We start from the raw sequence: 8,835 nt of genomic DNA, 5'->3' as shown, positions 1-8,835 counted from the left end.
TGGAACAGTGTGGGTGTAGTTCTAATCACCAATGGAAGAGTGTTCCAAAGTCTGGCTGCGATGTTAGTGAAACATCTATCTCCCCAGGTGACAGTCTTAGACCGTGGCACCGCTAGTTGGTATAAATTTTTGGATCTTAGTTGACGGGTGGGGTAATAGAAAGAGAGCTTCTGTTTAAGAAACTCCGGCCCTAGCTGATGGAGGGCTTTAAACGTGTGACACAAGGTTTTATATCTGATCCAGTTTTTGACCGTCAACCAATGATAACTCCTGATTACTTGCGTAATCGGTTTGAATTTGGGGGTCCTAGATAGCAGTCTTGCCGCCGCATTCTGGACCAGTTGTAACTTGGCGACTACCCGACATTGGGCATTTGCAAATAAACCGTTACAGTAATCAAGAGATGATAATATCAATGAGCTCACTACAGTTTTCTTAGCACTTTCTGGAAGAAATGGAATTATTTTTCTTAAAAGTTTAAGTTTGTAAAAAGCTGAGGAAGCTGTTTGGTTGGCGTGATTAACAAAATTTAATTTCTCATCAAAGATGACACCTAAGTTCCTGACCTTTTGTGCTGGGGTTGGATTGCTCCGAGTAATGGGGACCACAAAATAGAAGACCACATAGGTGATAGTTTACAGAAAATAATCACCTCAGTCTTCTCGGAGTTCAGTCTTAAGCAATTACAGGCCATCCACTCCTTAATTGCCAGCATGCCTTCCTGGAACTGGGCCGCTACCCTTTCTCCGTCATTATTGATGGCTAACACCAGCTGAGTGTCGTCGGCGTATGTTGTAAGGACCATCCGGTGGGTCTTAATAGATGGTAAAAAGTGTCGGACTTAGGGACGAGCCCTGAGGAACCCCACAGGGTAGAGCCAAGTCTGCCGATTTAAAAGGTCCCAGTGTTACGGCCTGGGTTCTGCCAGACAGAAAGGAGGCAAGTAAGGCTCCAGCCTTAGAGTGAATGCCCAGCTCTCCGACACGGTCAATCAGGATGGAATGATTGACCGTGTCGAAGGCCGCAGACAGATCCAACAGAACCAGGACCGCCGTGCCCCCCTGGTCTCTGATAGTTCTAATGTCATCAGCGGCTTTGATCAGTGCGGTCTCCGTGCTATGCATTTTCCGGAAGCCGAACTGAGAATCATCAAGCAAGACATTTTTTTCAATGTATTCCGAGAGTTGGTCGTTCATTACTTTCTCGGCCACCTTGGCCAAAAACGGCAGGCTAGCAATGGGCCTGTAGTTTTTCAGCAAATCCCGGATTTAAACATTGCATTACAGATTTGCATGATGGCTTCGCTAATCAAATCAATTATTGGGGAAAGAAACTTTGGGGGACAGGGGTCAATGGCAGAGCCTGTTTTGATGAGTTTAGTGATGTCAATTATTTGATCTTCGTTTATCTCTTTAAATTGAGCTAGTGAGCACTCAGGGTGTTTACTTTGGGGACTAGGAACCAGGGTCATTAGTTTGTCAGTCACTGCAAACTCGGAGTAGATATCATTTACTTTAGAAAAAAAGAAACTTGCCAAAGCGTCACAAAGCGCTTGAGAGGACGGGGGAACCAGGTCAGGTAATTTCCCAGCCAAGGATTTCACCACCTCATACAGTTGCCTACCTGAATTTTTTGCATTTTCAATTTGTTCCCCATAAAAAAATTCTGGGGCGTCACTGATCATTTTTTTTATAAATGAGCAATGTGTTTTTATATAGGATTTTGCTTTCGGTATCATAGGACCTTCGCCAAATTCTTTCATGGTTCCTACAAATTTGTTTTTGTTTTCTTAACGTTTCAGAGAACCAGGGTGCAGACGGCATTTTCCTATTTCTGGAAATAGATTTGAGAGGAACCAATGTTTCCACTGTATTATGTAGCCAGTCTGAGAATTGATGCACCGCTATATTAGCATCTGCAGAGATAGTCGGATGGGAATTGATTAAGGATGCCCTTAAGGTCACATCATCAACATCCTTCCAAACTCTGAAAAGTTCGTGGGTTAAAGGAGCTTGTTTAGGTGTATAGGTCTGGGTGACAGAAATATTGCTCAGTATGGCAAAATGATCGGACCAAGTAAGAGGCAGTATCTCAGTTACTGTTATCTCTTTTGTATTAGAAAAGATACCATCTAATGTATGACCCGCCTCATGTGTGGGTTCTGTTATCAACTGGGTTAATCCTAGAGTACTAAGATTAGCCATAAGAGATTGAGTTTCGGTATCTTCCATTTTTTCCAGATGGAAGTTTAAGTCCCCCAAAACCATGAAGGTATCCTCAATTGCAAGGGGTTCCATAAGCGACATAAAGGTGGACAGAAATTCAGAGCGAGCACCCGGTGGTCTGTAAATAAGTGCTCCTTTAAGATTGTATGAAGGGGTGATCTTAATAGCGAAGTGTAAGGCTTCGCATGTTTTAGAAACAATGGGGAAAATTCTAACCGGAAAACTATTCCGGGTAATAATTGCCAAGCCCCCACCTTTTTTCCCTTGTCTATCTTGCCGGTATACAGTGAAGCCATGCGGCACTGCCATCACTAAATCAGGGTCAGACGCCTCGTCCATCCATGTCTCTGTGACGAAAAACAGGTCTATTTTCTTGTCCTGAATCAAGTCAGCAATCTCCTGCCTGTGCCTGCCTAAAGAGCGGGCATTGATAAGTGAGAGAGTAATGTTCTTAATCTTAGAATTGTAGGCTTGGGATGGGATGGCTTTGGTCTTAACAAAAGGTAAAACAGACTTACAGCCAAGGCAGCAGGTGCTGATCACTCCGGCATTGGCGCCAGGATCATACTGTGGGCACACAATCCCACTGGAGGGTCTTAGCTGTAATAAGTCAGCCGATGAATATCTAATCCATTCTTGCGTTGCTGAGCCAGGGGTTATGGCGCTGGGCGCTGGTCCGGCGCGGACGGGCCCAGACGGGCACGCCTTATGCGTGCCTTTGGCGCGCCACCGGCGCGCCCGCTGCATCCGCCCGCTGCGCGGACGGAATGGCGTTCCTTTTTTATCCAGTCTGGAGTAGGGCGGGAATCAGCCAACTACTGGCGCGCCACCCTTTGTTCCCCCAATATGGCGGCTGCTCACCTCTACTCCCAGCGTCAGCACGTAGTCTGCTGCGCTGGAACGGCGTAATGAAGCGACTATGCTGCAAGTCAACTCCCGAGCATAAAAAGCAGTCAGAATGGAAATAAAATGAATCCAAAATAAAATGCAAATGCACACAATTAAAATTGTTGCTAAGCCCCCGGCTTCCGCCTCAGGGGTGAGACTAGTTATAGAGTCAGCGCGTTCGCGCTACAGGGATATTAATATAGCCTGGGAGGGCGGGAATCAGCCAATTACTGGCGCGCCACCCTTTGTTCCCCCAATATGGCGGCTGCTCACCTCTACTCCCAGCGTCAACACGTAGTCTACTGCTCTGGAACGGCGTAATGAAGCGACTATGCAGCAAGTCAACTCCCGAGCTTAAAAAGCAGTCAGAATGGAAATAAAATGAATCCAAAATAAAATGCAAATGCACACAATTAAAATTGTTGCTAAGCCCCCGATAAGATAAGAGCATCCCCTTCGGCCATGACGAACACATAACTTTGTTATTTGCACATTACATTCTTTTGCCCATTGCCTCTCCTCATACGTTCCTGCCAGCTCTCCAGCAGGAACTCCAACTGTTTAAAGAGTTTAAGGATTGTGACTTAACTTCTCCAAGTCCGTTCTTTTGAACTTGATGATCCCTTCACAGGAGATAAAGTATATTGCAGCTATTTTCCCATTCCAGTGGGCCAGGAGGGATATCACTTATTTGCAGATAAAGATTACATCTAACACCACAGATTAATATAGAGCAAACTTCCCCTCTATGTTGCGACAACTTAAAAGTGATTTTAAGCGATGGGCCTCACTATATCTCACCTGGATAGGGAGCATGAATGTAATAAAGATGGTGGTCCTCCCCCGAATCCTTTACATGTTTCAAGGACTTCTGACTATAATTCCCAGGGAGTGTGCAGGCTGATCACTAAGTTCATTTGGCAGGGCCAACAGGCGAGAATCTCGTACAAAGTTATGACTCAATCAAAAATGTTAGGGGGTCTAGCTCTACCTGATATGTTGACCGACTATAGAGCTGCACAGCTTAGAGCCATATCAGAATGGTCAATTAAAGCCTCGGATAAGTACTGGTTCCATATGGTCCGGGCTATAGTGGGACTAACAATCTGGGATGTTCTATGGAAGCATAAACACAACCGCCCTAAATATGTGTACTTGAGTACTCCTACATCTACTGCAATTAAAGTATGGGATACGGATGCTAAATCATATGAGCTTACAATCGTCCCCTCCCCAAATACCCCTATCCATTATAACTCGGCGATCCCTCCTGCTCTGCTCCGGGGTCCATTTGACAGATGGCGAAAAGGGGGTTGTTTAACCATTTCTGATCTTTTTCATAGAAAGAATATACTTACTTTTGAAAATTGTTATTGTAACTTTACACTACCTCCCTCAGAAAAATTCCATTATCTCCAGCTGAATCATTGGTTCTACAACCCCACTTATAATTAGCTGCTACTAGGGATCTTCTCCCTATTGAACGATTTGTTGGAAATGCTGGGACAACCCGGGGTTGTATTTCCAATTTGTCCACACTTTTAATGTCTACTAAATGCATCCCCTATCCTCATCATATTCTCTTCTGGGAAAACACCCGGGCTTCACTATAGAGAACAAACAATGGTTTGCGTTTTATCGAGATATTTATAAATATAATTGCTCCATGGGATTAAGAGAAACCCACAATAAGCTCATGTACAATTGGTATCTATATCCGGAGAAATTACACAGAATATTCCCAAATGTGTCGGACACATGCTGGAGGGGGTGTGGATGACAGGAGACTTTTGACATGTGTGGTGAGATTGCCCTTGCATCCAGCCATACTGGAAGGAAATGTTGACACAGATTAGGAGGATCTTATGATACCCGATCCCTGATAAACCAGAATATGTTCTACTAGGCCCCCGAGACCCTTTATTGAAACATCAGACCCTGGGGGACCATTCTTTTCCGAGGCTCTGCTTGGGGGCTGCTAAAATGACCGTAGCGGCAGCGCGGTAGAAACCTGTTGGCCCGACAATCTCCCAATGGCCTACCCGGCTTTGACAAGCCTTAGCATTAAAATGAATGGCTGATGTAATGAATGGTACTCGAAAAGGCTTTGAACATCGGTGGGTTCCTTCAGTACAGTATCTTTCGAAGAGGCTATCCCTTTTTTCTTGTCACTCCTGACTTAGAGAACTTCAACTTTCATATATAGACTTGTCTGAGACCCCTTATGGCCCCTTCTGGCTCCCAGGCCACCTCCATGTTCTAGTTATACTTTCTATTTACTGATCCTGCCATGCATACCTTGTTATTCCTCCTTTCTTTTCTTTTTTCTTTTGAGGTAATATGTTTTGTTATATATTTGAACTTTTCTTAAAAGGGGTACTTTATCGAGCTGAGATGTACCATATCGCATTGTTACACACATTATGTGTACTAAATGGTTTAAGTGACCTTGCCAAATGTACTTATTGATAATCTGGAACTGTCATTAGCGTGCTGTTGACTCTGGCTTGTTAACGTTTTGCCTTTGTATTATGATATGATGTTACCCTGTATCTTTAATACTAACAGTTTAATAAAAAAAGGTAATAAGGTGGTATTCAAATGAAGAGTGTAATGTGCGCATGTGCACACATACACGTGCACTCACACACTGCTAGTAGTGATGTTCAGTTGTTTCATATTATTTTTTCCACATTTTGAGAAGCTGTGTGTCAACCATCATTTATGTAGGCAGCAATAACTCAAACACTCGGTCTTGATAGTAATAGCCAACGACATCACATTTTAGAATTGCCTTTTTATTTACAGATCATACATTCCATGCATGTTCCAGAGGTGACAGTCTTCAGTCTTAGAGTGGCATAATTTGGAGGCTTGCCAGATCTTTCAAAGTGAAGAACTCTGAAAAAAAATAACTTTTGGATTAAATTGTTCTAAAATATAATGAAGCAAAAAAGAACAGATAGCTTTCATCTTTCCCCCAAAAATAAAATACTCCTTATAATTCAGGTTATATTTTTGTATTATACCCTCCATACGGAAGTGAATATGTAAACACATCTATAGGTTAGGTGAAGTTATCACTTATAGGCAGCCTGTGTGTACTTTACAAAACACCCATGAATGTGTGAAATTTGAATCATTTGCTTTTGCATATTTACAAGAAACTTTGGGAGAATTACATAAAATTCGAGCATTTAGAGATACAGCATTGCACAATATGCATCCTGGTGTCTTCTTTCAATCAAAGGATGTATTTCGTACTTACAAAATGTATTAGACCTGTTAGCCTTAGGGTGATCTTCCCCCAAATGTTTTGCCTTACTACTCATGTTTCTGCTGAATTTTCTTTCGCTGGCCTTAGGACTCAGCACACTCTACCACTGCTAAACAGTGGTAAAGTGTTTGTGCTCTCTCTTTAAGCATGATGAAATAGGTTTACACTCAATTGGGGCATTTACTTTGCTTGTAAGATTTTCATAAGATGACACTACATGTACCCAGGGCTTTAAATTAAATGTTACTCATAGACCTGCAGCATTCATTGTGCCCCACACATAAGTAGCCCTTTAAACATATCTCAGGCCTGTCATTTCAGCCTAGGTGCAGTTTTAAACTGCCATTTCTACCGGGCAAAATAAACCTTTTGCCAGGCCTAACTCTTCATTTTAAAATACAGATACATTACCCCTAGGATAGGCCCTAAATAGCCCGGAGTGCAAGGTGCAAAACAAAAATGTTGGTCATGCACTTTTATCTTTTAAATATCCAGGAAGTGAAAACCTCTTACATTAGTTTTTGACTACTGCAGGACCCGCCTCTCCCATAGAATAACATTAGGTTACCTTACTAAATTTCATAAGTGATATTGTTCAATTGGGAGCAGGTAGGAATATTGAGTTTTATGCCACAGTTCTGAATAATGACACTTTTAGAAGGCTGGGATTTTCTTGTCCCAACCCTTTGGTACCTGCAGCTTATATCCTGCTTCACATGACTAGGTGTTAATGGCAATTGGTCTTTGTGTAGTGCTCCCAGACAGTGAGACAGAGGAGTAATAGCAGTTGGCAGAATGAGGCATGTCTGACTTGATATGGGGTAGAGTTTCACCTACCACACCTGTACATCTCAAAGTCTCTTCCTTAGCTCACTCACAAAGGGTTTGATACTAGTCTTTTGTGCTCCAAGATAAGCTGGGGCCATGGCCGGGAGCTCAGAAATTCCATTCACCTCCAGGGATGAACGCTCTAGAAACTTCTCCTACTTTAAAGCTTGCTCGCATGGTAAATAGTGGACTCTCTGTGATGCTTTGATACAAGAAGGGCTGCTGCTAGAGTGAGAAGGACTTGATCTCCATCTTGAACCCAGGACCCACAGAGTGCCTCCAAGGAATAGTTGGCTGGCCTCATGATCAGAGCCTTAGGGAAAGAAAAGGCTCCAACATCCTTGAACATGCACCTGGACTCTGCCTGGTGCAAGTCTTGACCCCTCATGTGGTGCCACCCCAGACCTGGACCCTTGAAAGTGGGCCTGAAGGAGTTCTGTCAGTCCATCTTGGCAGAACTGATGCACCATGATGCATCTTATCTCAGCTCCTCATTGTCCCTGATGCTAGACACTACAGCTCTTTGAGAGCACCCCTGCACGACACCTGCTCATTGCAAGACCTCACATCACAGCTGCACAGCTCCTTGGAACCATCACAGTGCAAAGCATCCTGAATGCTTTACCTTGCAACACAGCCTGCAGCTTATCGGAATGGCAGCTGCGCAACACATCCTTGACACAGGATTCAACAACGCTCTGCACCCAGAATTTAAGGTACTTTATCAGTGGGCCCAATGTGTCCTCAGCATCTGGCCTGTGCTCCTTCGTGGTCAGCCTGAACTTTGTCTGGTTTCGGTGTGACCAGATAACCACAGTTGGCACTTTGTGTTTCAAGGCACTAATTTTATTTAAACCTTTAAAATTGCATATCTCTGGTTCTACTGATTGGATTTTGGTAGTTTTGTTGACAGATAATTTACTGACATTTACTCTATTCTTATACATTGGTGTGGGATTTTTTATTGTGTTGTGTTTTTCATTTATTACTGTGTAAAGTGCTCCATAAATACTTTACACAATGCCTCTAAGTTAAGGCTGACTTTTTCCCAAGCTACAAGAGAGTTAAGCACAGCTTAATTTGGGGATACTTCAATTTCACCCTGACAAGACTTTTGGTTGCTGCTTGAGTATGTTGTCACCCCCCCCTTGCTCAACCAATAAATCAATTTCTCACAGAATAGCATGCATGAAAAACACAAATGCCATGAACAATAGTTCTCTTGTTCTGGTTTTTGGCAATCTCATGCTACAGTGCTATGATTTTTCCATAACATGGCAAACTTTCTCGAATTTCAAGTAATAAGAGTTTTTCAAAATGCAGCAAATTACACAGGTGTCATTTACATTTCACCCAGGCATAAAAACATCCACTCCTAGCCCCACTCCCACATAGGACCTCGCATACTGTGGTATTGCATTAACTAAATCCATTAGTCGTGTCCTTTGCGCTCGTGCAGGAGCGCAACACAGGCCCCCCGCAGCCCCCACAGTACGTGGATGCCTCCAAGCTCCAGGGGGCCCTCTCAGCACTGTACTCTTGACGGAGATCTACTAATTGAGTCTGGAGGGGGTCCCTCCACATCCCTTGCAGGGGAGCACCCTCAATGTTCGTTAT

This window comes from Triturus cristatus, chromosome 5_1 (genome assembly GCF_964204655.1).
Source record: "Triturus cristatus chromosome 5_1, aTriCri1.1, whole genome shotgun sequence".
Taxonomy (NCBI): Eukaryota; Metazoa; Chordata; class Amphibia; order Caudata; family Salamandridae; genus Triturus; species Triturus cristatus.
This window is presented reverse-complemented; position numbering follows the sequence as displayed.